At 42.8% G+C, this 16,081-nt stretch overlaps 1 long non-coding RNA gene across 2 annotated transcripts; it reads left to right on the top strand.

Annotated features, from left to right (window-relative positions):
- Nucleotides 1-273: 273 nt before the first annotated feature.
- On the top strand, nt 274-14,415 carry LOC309529704. 2 transcript variants are annotated; one of them, XR_014218340.1, is made up of 5 exons: nt 274-304; nt 1,616-1,705; nt 7,245-7,395; nt 11,977-12,087; nt 14,309-14,415. It is a non-coding gene; the product is annotated as an uncharacterized lncRNA (long non-coding RNA). The 2 variants fall into 2 exon arrangements; XR_014218341.1 differs by having other exon boundaries at nt 14,255-14,415.
- The last annotated feature ends 1,666 nt before the right edge of the window (nt 14,416-16,081 follow it).

Raw genomic sequence — 16,081 nt, 5'->3', positions numbered from 1 at the left:
CATGTTTCACATGCATACCGTAAGGTTAGTAGTACGATAGCTCTGTAAACAAGCATTTTGGTTTCCCTGTGAATATTGACCCATTGATCCCAGCCTTTCATAGGATGAATAAATCTTTAATTTACAGAGCTATATTAAGGCTCTCCAGAATTCAGAGGCAGAACCAAGTGTTCCAGGAAATATTGCAAATTGGTACAATCATATCTGTGTTCAAAGGAGCATAACCAAATGAATAAAAAAAAAGGCCAACATAAGAAGTTATTCCAGATTCGAAGGTGAGCTTTCTCTGCTTCTTTGTAAGGAGGTAAGTTAAATCAAGTCTCTTCAGGCTTTGTCAGCAGCTTGGACTTTTGATGGTATATTCGGAACTTGTATTGTAAAGAATTACAGATCAGAATACAAATGATCTTATGAAGACCTGTACGTAAATGCATTGTAACAGGCACAGTTGTGTGGGTGGTATTCAATGCTAGTCCTACTCAGGGGTAGACCCATTGTAGTCAATGGGCATGACTAACTTAGGTTTGTTAACATAAACGAGTCTACTTTGAGTAGGATTTAGCTGAATACAACCCTCAATATTTTATGACAAAAATATGTGTAGATTTATCTCAATGCACATATTTCTAAACAGATGTTATCATAAAATATGCATTTTGCTTCATTTATTGAGCAAAATACAAATCATGTATGTATGTATGTATGTATGTATGTAACCAACATAGTTTGTACATCACTTAATCATAAACCCCCTCTAAGTAGTTAAAATTATTGAAACTAGAGTTAAAACAAGATAAGCTTTCTCTCTATGTAAAATAAGCAGTTAAATAAATGTACATATTGAAATAAATGTCAATGTGATACATATTAGGCTGGAGTATATTAATTTGGACAGTTCATTTAAAAATATGGATCAAAACAAATTAATGTCCCTTTCCAAGAAACAATGAGCAACTGCTATTGCTGTTTTCCCTTTTGTTCCCCCTGTGAACAATACCATGGCCTTTGGCTAGTGCAATAAAGTTTATGAATGAATGAACCAAAATATATATAATAGAGTTTAGAAAATTGTTTGAGATTGCAATCTTCTTCCGATTTATTTGGGTGTAAGGCTCACTGCACACATTGGAAATTTTATCCAGTGTAGATAATGAGAGAATTGCTCTAAGTCAACACTGGTCTGCTTACATTGGCAAACTTCTAAAAAGAAATTTCCATTGTTTTGATGGAAAGGTTGTGCCTCTTCAGATCTAAATTTAATATACTAAACACACACACACCGAAACATCATATGCATGCATACAAACATGCAATTTCCATGGAGTTCAATGGAACTTGCTCTCAAGTGTTTGGCATGACAGGTGTGAATTGTTTGGATCTGTACTAGTTTGTGATTTACATGTCTTGGAGCCATATTCAATTAACTCAACATGCTAGCAGAAGCCAAATTCCTGCTAGAGCTATGGGTCTTCCCCACCACTCCTCACCCCTTCTTGGGAGGGTTGGGAGAACCTCCAGAACAGCACATGGAGCTAGGAGAAGGGAGATTATTCAGTTGGGGAAGCAGAAAAACGATGTGTTGAATACAACTCTTGGTACCCTTTCTCTCTTTCAGTGACTTCGAGATATCGGGCAACTTTTGCCATGGAAAAAGCTCATGGCTTTCTTTTTGTTCTTCTCTGCTTGGGAACCCTGAGAGAGTCAAGTAAGATCTGTTTAAAGATGACGGCAGAATGATGTGGGAGAAAACTCCCTTGGGAAGTTTAGTATGGAGGCTCAAACAAATTCCCAGTTAGTCAGACTGCTAATTCAGTCATGCATTCAAAGACAGATTCCAAGAGAGTCTATGAGATGAGAGGATATCCATTATGACACACACTATTGGGGGGGGGATGTCATCTGGACCATTTCATCATATAGCCAAGCATTTCTGCTACTTTCTGTCACCCTAGCAGCTCACTGTCTCTTCCTCCAAGCAAAGACCTTAGAAACAGCTATTCAACACATGCTTTCTTTTGCTGTGCACAGAGGCCTCCTTGCATCTTATATGGAGCTATTCTTCTTTCCAGCACACAGTGTTGGGCTCCTCCTAAAACTTGTTCTTACTAGTTTTGTTGTCTTGTGGTGGCCTTAGGATTTTGAGACTATCTACCTGCGCCTTAGCTGTTTGTTTTTCCTTCATGCTCCACCTGTTGCCTTAATAAGACAGTGGTACCTAAGGTTACAGACGCTTCAGGTTACAGACGCTTCAGGTTACAGACTCCGCTAATGCAGAAATACGACCTCGAGTTAAGAACTTTACTTCAGGATGAGAACAGAAATTGTGCGCTGGTGGTGCGGCGGCAACAGGACACCCCATTAGCTAAAGTGGTACCTCAGGTTAAGAACAGTTTCAGGTTAAGAACGGACCTCCGGAATGAATTAAATTCGTAACCAGAGGTACCACTGTAATAATAATAAATTTTTATTTGTATTCCACCCTCCCCGGTCAAGTGGCTAACATCATAAAAACAACACAATATACATAAAAACAGACACCAATTAATTAAAATACATCTTAAAATTAATTCAGACAAGTTAAAATCTGGGCAGGTGGCAATTATCAGGTTGGAACTGAGAGTGGTTAATACTTGCCGGGAGCAATTGTTTCCACTGATCATACAAGGACCTGTGAGTGGGTTGGGGGTCTCCTTCGGGCTTGTTTTATACAATGGAAAGTAAGTCAAAATGCATCCTGCCCAAAGGCCTGGGGGAACAGCTCCAACTTGCAGGCCCTGCAGAAAGATGTCATATCCCACAGGGTCCTGGTCTCTTGTGGGAGAGTGTTCCACCAGGCTGGGGCCACGGCCCAAAAGGCCCTGGCTCTAGTCGAGGCCAGTCTAATTTCCCTGGGGCCCTGGATCTTCAAGGTGTTGTTGTTAGCAGAACATAAGGTCCTCCATGGGGCTTACCAGAAGAGGTGGTCCCACAGGTACGAGGGTCCTAGGCCATATAGGGCTTTAAAGGTTAAAACCAGCACCTTAAACCTGATTCTGTACTCCACCAGGAGCCAGTGCAGCTGGCATAGCACTGGGTGAATGTGGTCCTGTGGTGGGGATCCCGTAAGGAGTCTCGCTGCAGCATTCTGCAGCTGGAGTTTCTGGGTCAGTTTCAAGGGCAGCCCCACGTAGAGTGAGCCATGCAACAATCAACTATCTGCCACTGCTGAAAACAGAATGCTGAACCAAACTTCGTCTGATCCATGCTCTTATGAACTACCATTCACATATTTAAAGAGCCTGCCACATGACACTTGCCTCCCCTGAAAAAAAAGCATATTGAAAGAAACATGATACTGCTTTAAAATCATGACTTCCCCCAAAGAATTCTGGGAGCTGCATTACGTCAAATGAGTGGAGAGTTGCTAGGAGATCCGCTATTCCCCTCACAGAGCTACCATTGCAGTACAGCCTTAGCGAAGCCCCAAGAAACCGTAACTGATGAAAAAGTTTATTTTTATTCAAATATGACAACACAGAGGATTTGCAAACAACCAATATTGACATAATTAGCAAAATCAAAATATAGCCTATGCAGAGAAGTTCTTTAAGGTGAGATTGGGTCCCTCCCTACTTCTTTGCACGTTTACAGGTTCCACTTGTGGTCCTGCAAGAAAAGATCCAAACAAGTTCTTCCTCATTGGTATGGGAACTTCGAGTATGTGAAACTGATAAGTACACTGTGGCCACACTAGGTTGGCATTCACCCCAGTGTGCTTGCCAAGTCTATAGGAGTACATAGGAGTACAAAAAAGAAAAAGAAAAGAAAAAAGAAATTGATTTCAGGATTCTTTTTTCTTGGGAGGTGTCATCTTCTGTACATCATGCTGGATACCCCTTCACCTTGAAAGGGTCCCACAAAATCCACTTAGGACCTAAAACCCAGACAGTGTTGGATGACAAAGAGTGCCCTAAATCCAGTAATGCCACAGGTATATATACTAGAAGGGACGTGGGTGGCGCTGTGGGTTAAACCACAGAGCCTAGGGCTTGCCAATCAGAAGGTCAGTGGTTCGAATCCCTGTGACGGGGTGAGCTCCCATTGCTCGGTCCCTGCTCCTGTCCATCTAGCAGTTTGAAAGCACGCCAAAGTGCAAGTAAATAGGTACTGCTCTGGCGGAAAGGTAAATGGCGTTTCTGTGCGCTGCTCTGGTTTCACCAGATGCGGCTTAGTCATGCTGACCACATGACCTGGAAAAACTGTCAGCGGACAAACGTTGGCTCCCTCAGCCAGTAATGTGAGATGAGCGTGCAACCCCAGAGTCGTCTGCGACTGGACCTAACGGTGAGGGGTACCTTTACCTTTATATATACTAGAGCGGTTCATAAAAAACTTTTTTTGGGAAAATTCCCTCTGCAAAGGTCTTATCTTACCACACTAGGGATTATATAGCTATATCTGAAATTTCATGCATATCAGTTAATATCTTGACCCTCCTCCATGAAAATAGCTGTTTATTTGGCTGTTTTCCTATGTCGTGAAGGCTGAAATTTCAATTCAGTGGAGCAGGGTAGAGATATTAACTGATATGCATGAAATTTCAGATATAGCTATATAATCCCTAGTTTAGTAAGATAAGACCTTTGGAGCAGGCATTTTCAAAACGTTTTTTATGAACTGCCCTAATATACACCCCACTTGACTTTCCTGCCAATACTGAAAGCCAAACAAAAAAATTAAAAACACCACTTCAAAAATTGGACTCCCAGCAGTAGGGAGTAGGGGAAAAAGAGGAGGGGCTTCCTAGGGCTCCCCCCCAAAAAAATCCTACTCATCCCCCAAACATGAAAGTAGCAAAGTACATGCCACAAAGGGAGGGAAGGAATCACAAAGAGAAGAGTAAAGTGTTTGGGGCGGAGCCATCTTATAAAGCCTGGCTTCTTCCCCATCCTGATTGGCCTGTCATCTCACCTGACCCTTCCCCAACTCCTCTGCAGGGCTAAAACATTTTGAGTCTTCTTCCCAGGGGAGTTGAGATGTGGCAAATCCACTTGCGCTGAAGGGTGGGAGTGGCACTCCCAGAACGGCTTAACAGTCAGTTCCTCTTTCCAAGTAACTCTGGTAATGGTAGCTTGGGGGGGTAGGTGTGTAGGTGGCCCACAATTGAAATCCTCCCCCCCCCCAATTAATTTTTATTGATTCTCAAAAAAAAAAAATACAAATTAATGCCCAGTTAATTCGAATTTAACATAAAATCCTGTTGCTGTTTAGTTGTTTAGTCGTGCCCGACTCTTCATGACCCCATGGACCAGAGCACGCCAGGCACTCCTGTCTTCCACTGCCTCCCACAGTTTGGGCAAACTCATGCTGGTAGCTTCGAGAACACTGTCCCACCATCTCGTCCTCTGTCGTCCCCTTCTCCTTGTGCCCTCCATCTTTCCCAACATCAGGGTCTTTTCCAGGGAGTTTTCTTTTCTCATGAGGCGGCCAAAGTATTGGAGCCTCAGCTTCACGTTCTGTCCTTCCAGTGAGCACTCAAAGCTGATTTCCTTCAGAATGGAGAGGTTTGATCTTCTTGCAGTCCATGGGACTCTCAAGAGTCTCCTCCAGCACCATAATTCAAAATCATCAGTTCTTCAGTGAACAGCCTTCTTTATGGTCCAGCTCTCACTTCCATAAATCACTACTGGGAAAACCATAGCTTTAACTATACAGGCCTTTGTTGGCAAGGTGATGTCTCTGCTTTTTAATATGCTGTCTAGGTTTGCCATTGCTTTTCTCCCAAGAAGCAGGAGTCTTTTAATTTTGTGACTGCTGTCACCATCTGCAGTGAATAAAATCCTATGCAGGTGTCTTCAACAGTAAGCCCCACCTTGTTCTCTTATAAAGGGATGGGAATCTGACATTGCTCTAAACACTGGCAGAGGACTAGGGCCGCAGAGGGAGCGGACCACCCCCGGCACCACTATTCAGGTAGGGTGCCATCGCGGTGGCCCCGCCGGACACGTGCCATGCACACGTACGCACACTGGGTGCCACACCCCCACAGGTGGCGCACCACACCCCCAGAACACACTCCATGCCCCCCAGGGTGCATGCCATTCCCCCGCCTGCTCTCCGCCCCCAGTAGTGGAGCATGCAGCTTCGCCACTGGCTCTACAAAAGAAAAGAAGAAAGGTGCTCAGTTCCCTCACCTCCCCCGCCCCTGGTAAGCAGGCAGAATTTTAATAGGCAACTTTCAATCCGCCCTAAATAAAAACAAAGAGTAGCTAAACTATAAGCCTTATGTTTATATTTAATGCAGACCTCCAGTTCAGAAACAAGTCTTAGAAAATTCACTAGCTTTTTTGAGGTATTATTTGCTCCTCTCAGATTTCCTCAAACGTCCAACCTGTTTGGGAAACTCTGTTCAGTTTCTGTTAATTGATTCTCATGGGAACTTACAGATTCTGGCTTCACACAGTTAACTCAAAATAAAAAAAAAAATTTCTTCCAGTAGCACCTTAAAGACCAACTAAGTTAGTTCTTGGTATGAGCTTTCGTGTGCATGCACACTTCTTCAGATACACCAGATACACCAAGTGTCCAGTTATTTGATTCTGGTGTGTATCTGAAGAAGTGTGCATGCACACAAAAGCTCATACCAAGAACTAACTTAGTTGGTCTTTAAGGTGCTACTGGAAGAAATTTTTTATTTTATTTTGACTATGGCAGACCAACACGGCTACCTATCTACTACAGTTAACTCAAGGCAGTGTTAATTTACTCTTGGCAGAAAGCCAAGCTCTGCTTGACCTAGAAACTACTTACTCTGATTGGTTAACGACCAGCACTCAACTCTGTTATCTAGGAATGCTAGCACAGTTTTGGGGTTAGGTGTGTTAGGAGTAGGAGTAGAAGTGCTGTGTATGGTTATGAGAGAGAGAGAGAAAAAGGAAGGATTTATTTTGCTTTGTTTTGTATGCAGAAACTCTGCTGGTTTTATTTTTCCTTTTAATAAATCCTGTAAATAGTTATTCTGAGTCTAGCTGACTAGTCATTACCACCTCAACTAGCTTCTTCGCTGTGCAGGAAAACTCTGCTACGTTTGGGCTAAAGCCATTAGAGCTATGCCTGACACTTCAAAGTTCCATGAAACTCAGCATTTGTTTGGAGGCTTTGCTTTAAAAAAAAAGGGGGGGAGGAGCCATTATAGGAGATTCAAGAGGAATTGAATGAGAAAGTGTCCAGTTATTTGATTCTGGTATATTATGTTTCTTGAACAGGTTTCGTGTACAGTTTTGTAAAGCCTACAAAAATCGATCACCAAGAATGTTTAAAAAAGGGTGGCCGATGCTTCGGAAGAACTAGCTGTGAAAAACAGTTTGTTTTCTATGGACACTGTCAGAATGGAAGCAGAGGCATATGCTGTAAAAGGTAAATCTATAATATTGCAGGTTACATGCAAGAGTGGAGAGTATTATGGAGGTGAAATCAAAAATTTGTTGTTGTTTTGTCATTTAGTCATGTCTGACTCTTCATGACCCCATGGACCAGAGCACACCAGGCACCCCTGTCTTCCACTGCCTCCCGCAGTTTGGTCAAACTCATGCTGGTAGCTTCGAGAACACTGTCCCACCATCTCGTCCTCTGTCGTCCCCTTCTCCTTGTGCCCTCCATCTTTCCCAACATCAGGGTCTTTTCCAGGGAGTCTTCTCTTCTCATGAGGTGGCCAAAGGACTGGAGCCTCAGCTTCAGGATCTGTCCTTCCAGTGAGCACTCAGGGCTGATTTCCTTCAGAATGGATAGGTTTGATCTTCTTGCAGTCCATGGGACTCTCAAGAGTCTTCTCCAGCACCATAATTCAAAAGCATCAATTCTTCAGTGATCAGCCTTCCATATGGTCCAGCTTCACTTCCATACATCACTACTGGGAAAACCATAGCTTTAACTATATGGGCCTTTGTCAGCCAGGTGATGTCTCTGCTTTTTAAGATGCTGTCTAGGTTTGTCATTGCTTTTTCACCAAGAAGCAGGCGTCTTTTAATTTCGTGACTGCTGTTACCATCTGCAGTGATCATGGAGCCCAAGAAAGTAAAATCTCTCCCTGCCTCCATTTCTTCCCTTCTATTTGCCAGGAGGTGATGGGTCCAGTGGCCATGATCTTCAGTATATCTATATCTATATCTATATCTATATCTATATCTATATCTATATCTATATCTATATCTATATCTATATCTATATCTATATCTATATCTATATCTATCTATCTATCTATATGTTGAGTTTCAGACCATATTTTGCGCTCTCCTCTTTCACCCTCATTAAAAGGTTCGTTAATTCCTCCTCACTTTCTGCCATCAAGGTTGTGTCATCTGCATATCTGAGGTTGTTGATATTTCTTCTGGCAATCTTAATTCCGGTTTGGGATTCATCCAGCCCAGCATTTTGCATGATGAATTCTGCATATAAGTTAAATAAGCAGGGAGACAATATACAGCCTTGTCGTACTCCTTTCCCAATTTTGAACCAATCAGTTGTTCCATATCCAGTTCTAACTGTAGCTTCTTGTCCCACATAGAGATTTCTCAGGAGACATGAGATGATCAGGCACTCCCATTTCTTTAAGAACTTGTCATAGTTTGCTGTGGTCGACACAGTCCAATTAAAATCAAACGTGTGTATTAACGTGTGCTGGCAGGATCGTAGGAGAAGACCTGTCAATGAAGGAAAGGATCGTGAATAATGTTTCCCTGCAGCATGGTGACATGCTTGGGCTGGCTTTCCTGAATTCAAAAATCACTTAAGAAACACGTGGATTTACAGAAGTTCAGGATATTACAAAGGTGCTGGTTCTGTGGTGATTTTAAAGGGAATGAAAAGGGAGTGGGGAGCTTTGATCAGGAAGATCCAAGTGTGTTGGGATGGAGAAATTTCTAAGACCTAGCAACTCAACAAATTCCTGAGCCCAGTGCTCCCCAGCCCGATGCATTTCAAATGCTTGGGACTACAAGTTCTATGAGCCCCAGACAGCATGGCCGATAGCCAGAGATGGTGGGAATTGTAGTTCAAAACATCTGGAGCAAACTGGGTCGGGAAAGGCTGCTTTAAACTTTCAGAAGAGGGAACCCAATTACTCTAGCAAGATTGGCTCCTGCTATATCATTGTCATGCCTTGTGCTGAGGCGAGGCAAGGCAAGGCAAGGTAGAAGCTAAGCTGGGTGCAGAGGGTGGTACCAGGCAGGTTGAGGGACTAAGCACATAAAGGTCGTCAAAGCAGGGGCACAGAGGTTTCTTCGGTAGGGAACATGTTGAGCCACAGTGCTATGCACAATAATGAGGCCCACTCAAAGTGAAAGGTCTTAACTTTGCATACAGCCTTCCCCATTAGTCTCTCACTGCAATGGAGAGGGGAGAATGTCTGGTTGGACTGATTCCCCCATGGAATGTCATATCTTCTGACTGAAGGGCCAATCGTCCTTCAGGTTAATAGGGTGGCAATGTTTCTGAGATGTGCCCTTCCCTTTCTGTTTGTGTACTCCTTCATCCCCCTAGACCTGAGTTTTGCTATAAAGAGGATTCATAAGTAGTAGTGGTAGTAGCAGTAGCAGTAGCAGTAGCAGTAGTAGTAGTAGTAATAATAATAATAATAATAATAATAATAATAATAATAATAAATTTATTTCTACCCCACCTGCGGCTGGGCTTCCCCAGTCACTCTGGGCAACTCCCATCAGAATTAAAAGCACAATTAAAAGCCTCCAGACACTCACACAGGACTTTCACCACCTTCACTGGTTCTTATTTAAAAGAGAGGTAGAGCTGGGTTTCCTCAGCATACAACCAGCCAACATACAACCAGCCAAAACCCCCTGATGATCTCTCCCAGCGGTTTCATATAGATGTTAAAAAGCATGGGGGAGAGGACGGAACCCTGAGGCACCCCACAGGGGTCTGAACACTTATCCTCCCCACACCACTTTCTGGACTCCTTCATACTATTGTATAACAGTGCTCCCAGCTCCTCTAAATGGTCCAGAAGGATGTCATGGTCGATGGTATCAAAGGCCGCTGAGAGATCCAGCAGAACTAGGAAATAGATTTCACCTTTGTCCCTATCCTGCTGGAGATCATTGACCAGGGTGACCAAGGCAGTTTCAGTTCCATGTTGAGGCCTGAATCTTAATTGGAAGGGATCCAAATGGTCCGCATCCTCCAGGCATGCCCGGAGTTGTTCAGCAGCCACCTGCTCAACCACCTGACCCAAGAATGGAAGATTTGAGACTGGGCGATAGTTGGCGAAATTGGCCGGGTCTAAAGATGGTTTTTTAAGAAGCGGTTTAATGACCGCCTCTTTCAGCGGGTCTGGGAAGGCTCCCTCACAGAGGGAAGCATTCACCACCCTGCAGAGCCCATCGCCCAGCCCTTCTTGGTTCACTTTTATGAGCCAGGATGGGTAAGGATCAAGGAGACAGGTGGTCAGTTTCATTCATCCAAGCAGCCTGTCCATATCCTCGGAGGTTAACAGATTGGAATTGATTCCACACACCTTGACTAGACAGGGCTCTTGCACTCTCCCGCCCTGCCCCTGCTCCCATGGTGGAGCCTACCTCTTTCTGAATCTGAGTGACTTTATCTGCAAAAAAGACTTTGCAAAATTGTTGCAAGAGATCCTGGGGCCCTTACCAGGCCCCGATAGCATTGGTGGTTCTGTTAAATTCTGAACCACCTGAAAGAGTCTCCTGCTGCTGTTTTCTGCAGATGGAATAGAGGCGGTGAAGAAGGTCCTCTTCGCTATTGCTACCACCACTTGGTAGGCTCGACATTGAGCATTAACTCATGTCCAGTCAGATTCAGAATGAGTTTTTCACCACTGGCACTCTAGCCATCTCAGTGTTTGTTTCATTGCCCTCAGCTCCGGGGGAAACCACAGTGCTATCTGGGCTCCAAGGAATCAAAGAGGGCACATCAGAGCCAGATGGTCAATAGCCCTGGTTAACTCTGGAGTCTGGAGACCAAAGCTTATTGAGAGAGTTCAGTATGTTTAGGCTGGAGAAGAGGAGAATGAGAGTAGATAGCCATCTTCAAATATCTTTTACATGGAAGATGGAGCAAACTTGCTTTTTCCTGCTCCAGAGGGTAGGACCTGATCCAATGGATTAAACTTACAAGAAAGGAGATTCCAACTCAACATCTGGAAGAACCTTATGATGATAAGAGCTGTTCAGCAGTGGAATGGACTCCCTCATAAGGTGGTGGACTCTCCTTCACTGGAGGTCTTTTGAAGCAGAGGTTGGATGCCCATCTCCCTTCATTGCAGGGGGGTTGGACTAGATGACCTTTGAAGTACCTTCTAACTCAACAATTCTATGATTCTGTGACTAGCTGTGAGATCATATACAGTGGATGCTCGGGTTGTGAATGTGATCAGTGCGGGATGCATGTTCGCAACCCGCAGCGTTCGCAACCCGTGTCTGCACACGCACGGCTTGCAATTTGACGCACATGCACAAAGCGTGATTTAGCGCTTCTGCGCATGGGCGACTGCTGAAACCCGGAAATAACCCGTTCCGGTACTTTCAGGTTTCGGCGGTCCGCAACCCGAAAAAACACAACCTGAAGCGGCTGTAACCCGAGGTATGACTGTATATCTGGCCTGTACCTGTATATTGGGATGTACCTGGTCGATCCTGGTTGATTGCGGCATCCTCCCCCCCAAAAAAAACTCAACAACTTTGATGAAGCTTTCCCCCAAAAAAGCACAGCAACTCTGGTCAATCCAATGGGTAGATCACGGCCAGTTTTTTTTAAATAATGGGAGTAGATTGCAGTATCTTGGAAGTTGGTCGTACCTGATATATATGTTTTAAATAGGTTTTGGATATATTCAATCATTTTTCTTGTGTTGTGTCTGTAGCCCTGGGTCCCTCTGAGCGGAAGAACTATCAATAATTTACCAAATAAATAAATAAATACTACCACCTTTTCACTTAATGTTTTTTTCTTTCTCTGCAGAGACCCAAAAGAGTACTGCAAATGGCGGGGAGGTGAATGCACTAAAAATAAATGTCCTCCAGATAGTTCTTCCCTTCACCAGTGCACTAAAAGGGTTTTCTGCTGCAGAAAGTGAGTTGCAAAGCTTGACAGATAAAATGCAAAAAGGAAAGAAGAAGAAAATGGTCCAGATGACTGCATATCTTTAGTGGGGTATCTTTAGCAAAGGGTAAATTGCATAGAAGGAGGGGGTTGTAGGAGATACACTGTAAATGGTTGGCTGAGGAAATAGGTTCAGCTGCAATCTCTTAAACCAATATCTTTGAAATGCTGTTGACCTGGTCTCAATGGTTGGGTTATCTCTTTATTTGCATGAGCAGCGAGTCATAAGAAGAACCTGCAGGATGAGGCCAATGGCTTTCCTGGCCCAGCATCCTGTTCCCACAGTGGCCAGGCAGATACCTATGGCGCAGAACATCAGCGCAACAGCACTCTGAACATTTGCTATTCCCAGCAGCTGGCATTCAGAGGCATACTGCCTATGAAGTGGAAGCAGAACATAACCATTGTGGCTAGTAGCCTTTTATCGCTTTATCCTCCATTCATTTTCTAAGCCTCATTTAAAGCTATTCAAGGTGGTGGTCATCACTGCCTCTTGTGTAAATCAGACCATTGCTGGGATTGAATGCCACAGAGGACCATCAAGTGCCAGACCAGTGAGATTCAGCTAAAAGACGGGAGCAGATGTATGGAGACCACCAAGCCCCTTATCAAGGGCTATATTAAATCCAGGGGGTGCTTTCCCCCCAGCTGTGTGTGAGGCCAGAGGTAAAATTTCACAGGGGAATGGATGCAATTTTTACTTAATTACAGTGTTACATTTCACATCCAATAAACACACAAGACGTAACCAGATGTATGTTTGAAAAAATAATGTATGCTATTCATTGGATTGGACGCGGGTGGAGCTGTGGGTTAAACCACAGAGCCTAGGACTTGCTGATCAGAAGGTCGGTGGTTCGAATCCCCGCAATGGGGTGAGCTCCCATTGTTCGGTCCCAGCTCCTGCCAACCTAGCAGTTCAAAAGCACATTAAAGTGCAAGTAGATAAATAGGTACTGCTCCGGCGGGAAGGTAAACGGCGTTTGCGTGCACTGCTCTGGTTACCAGAAGCAGCTTAGTCATGCTGGCCACATGACCCGGGGAAGCTGTACGCCGGCTCCCTTGGCCAATAAAGCGAGATTAGCGCCGCAACCCCAGAGTCGGCCACTAATGGTCAGGGGTCCCTTTACCTTTACCTTTACCTTTTATTCATTGTATTGAATTGTAGATTTCAACAGCTCATAAAGTTCAATGAAAAAAGTAGAAGACCCGGTGGATCAGTTCATTCTCTAATCAGTTTATGCATAAGGTCCATATATGTGAAAGTGTCTATTCCAACTGTCTGTTCATAGAGTTCAGCAATCCACACGAAAGGTTGTTGCAGTTCCACAGAATCCTTTCACAGAGTCTGAGACAAGGATTTCTGGAATATTAGCCTTGTTTTGCCGTCCTGGGCTTCATCAGTAGTACAAACATATATGATATCACAGGACAGTGGATCTTATAGCATAGTAGTTGAACGTTATGAGCTACTTCTGTTGAAATCTACAGTTCAATACAATGAATAGTATATATTATTTTTCAAAAGTACAGCCAGTTACCTCTTGTGTGTTTATTGAATGTTTCACGTAACCATAGGCTTGTTGTTGTTTTGCACATTTCACATCCATGCAAAGGCTTGAGGTTGCCGCAAATCTCCTTTCCCACCCATTTGTCTGAAATTTGGTGGACTAGCCCCTCGCAAAAAGGGGCTACTGCATTTGGGCACATTTCATCAAATTCACCCAAACAACTTTTAAAAACAACAACCGCAAACCCACCAATGAGTATTTATTAATTATTCCATTATGGTCAATAGGAGAGACATCTGAGGCTTCAGAAGTTTAGGCAAGACAAGCTCTACTTCATATTTAAGGTGTGAAGCCTGATGTTAGCCCAGGTAACTGAATCAAGGATATCTGCTGTCTGAATGAAGGGACCCCTCCCCCCCACCATGTGCTTAGTTTTTCTATGTATAATCGTGACAATATACAGTAAATTGGTATGGTCTGATGATACATGGCTAATGAGCCATGTTTGATTAGGTGGCAGCTTTTTCAGAGCCAGGTCAAAGTTACCAGTTATTTGAGAGCAGTAGGTTTATAAGGTTTTCCTCAGTGTTTTCTAGAGTCACAAATTTCCCTGTTTACTCTTTCAGGCGTCCGAATTAAAAACCGAAACATTACTAATAGTAACTCTGGCCGTGTTCCAGCAAACATCCTCGAGAGCTGCAGAAGCAAGGAAATCAACAACTGTGTCTTCAAAGGGTCCACAAAACCATCAAATATGTCGCTGTGGAATAAATACAAGAAACGTTTAGCCATCTGTTTGCCTTATCTCTATCCTCACCTTTCTACACTGTTTGATATGAACGTTGATATGAACGTTTAGATGATTTCTCTTGGGTCTCCAAGCTGTCATCACGGCAGATGTCTTGTAATAATGATTGCAAGCATTTAGTACTTCACAATCCATTGAAAACTATGTTTCTTATTGAATTTCTGCAATCTGCTTTGTAGGAGCCTATTATTATTATTATTATTATTATTATTATTATTATTATTATTATTATTATTACTACTACTACTAAGTCTTGCTGCACCATTCAGACATCAATTTCAGCCTTTGACAGTCTTGCCTTTCGACAGGAGTGGCCCTGCCCTTTATTTATTTTTGGCCAATTATTTTTATTGATTTTCCTAATTATTACAAATCTTGCCAAATTAGATTAATTAATGCAATTTCCCCAAACCGGCTTTCCACTCTCCTTATAAGTTATGTCCAAGATGAACCCGTGTTTCTGCTCATATTCTCAATTAATCTCTAGATAACACCCCCCAATATTTACCAATATTATTATCCATCAGCTGCCACTCTACATCCCTGCGTACAGCAAAAAAATCAAGTAATCCCCCCTTCCTCTCTTTCTTTCTCTCTAATCAATAATAGCAAGTGTAGCTTGTTTTTCAAATTCAGATTTCCCCCCAATTTTAGCTGTAACTCTTGCTCACTCTGCCCAAGATCACATTGATGCTCAGCACTACCCTTTTGCATGAAGTTCCTTTTTTAAAAAATAATATTTATTAAAAGTTTAAGAATTAAAGAAAAGTGTAAAAAAGAAAAAGAAAAAATAAACAATTACAATACATATAAAAAAGCAAAAGACACAATACATCAAAACAAAAACAGTTAAAAACACGTCCAATATTTCCATATCTTTATGTTTTATTAACTTGTTTCATCGACCTCCTCACACACCCCTTTTTGTGTTCTAGTTATTAATTATTTCAGCAAATCCTTTCCATCTTTCACTGTTTTCTGTCATTTAATTTTCTTGATTTATTTTAACCTTATCTTACCATTAAAACCCTAAAACCTATTTATACTTAACTCCTTATAACATTTCTACTAAAGCCATGTAATTTCATTCCAACATTTTTCTAACACTCAATAATTTTGCAACATTTCTCTAAATAATTTTTTTAAAAAACTTTTTTTCCAATTTTCTTCCACCGTCTCTTCTCCCTGGTCTCGGATTCTGTCAGTCCTTTCTATCAATACCATATGGTCCATCAACCTGGTGACCTTCTGTCCGAGGCTCTTAACTCTCTTCCATGTCCCTTCTGCAGATCTTCTTCATATTTATACATGCACTTTAGTTTATCTTCTGCTGATCTTGTTCTTAATTTCCTTCCTTTTGCATGAAGTTCCTACCAGGAATTTTCAGAGTTGTCAGATGATAATCCATGGGACAATGCACTGTATTTATAGAAGAAACCTACTAACTGTCAGCTTGTAAGGCCCTGAATAGCTCAGGAGCAGACTACCAGCTCATTCATGGACACCATCAGAGGAGGACCTCCGGTTGCATGCCTCCCCCCCCTTCACCATCCTCTGTCATCCTGTGTCTATTCTCCACAATGCCAACCTCTACTTTCCCATCCTCGGTTTGCCCCAGTGGGTCCCAGTCCCAGCTGCACTCCTT

The sequence above is a fragment of the Podarcis vaucheri genome (assembly GCF_965113315.1).
Source record: "Podarcis vaucheri genome assembly, chromosome: 3".
In the NCBI taxonomy this organism is placed as follows: Eukaryota; Metazoa; Chordata; class Lepidosauria; order Squamata; family Lacertidae; genus Podarcis; species Podarcis vaucheri.
This window is presented reverse-complemented; position numbering and strand designations above follow the sequence as displayed.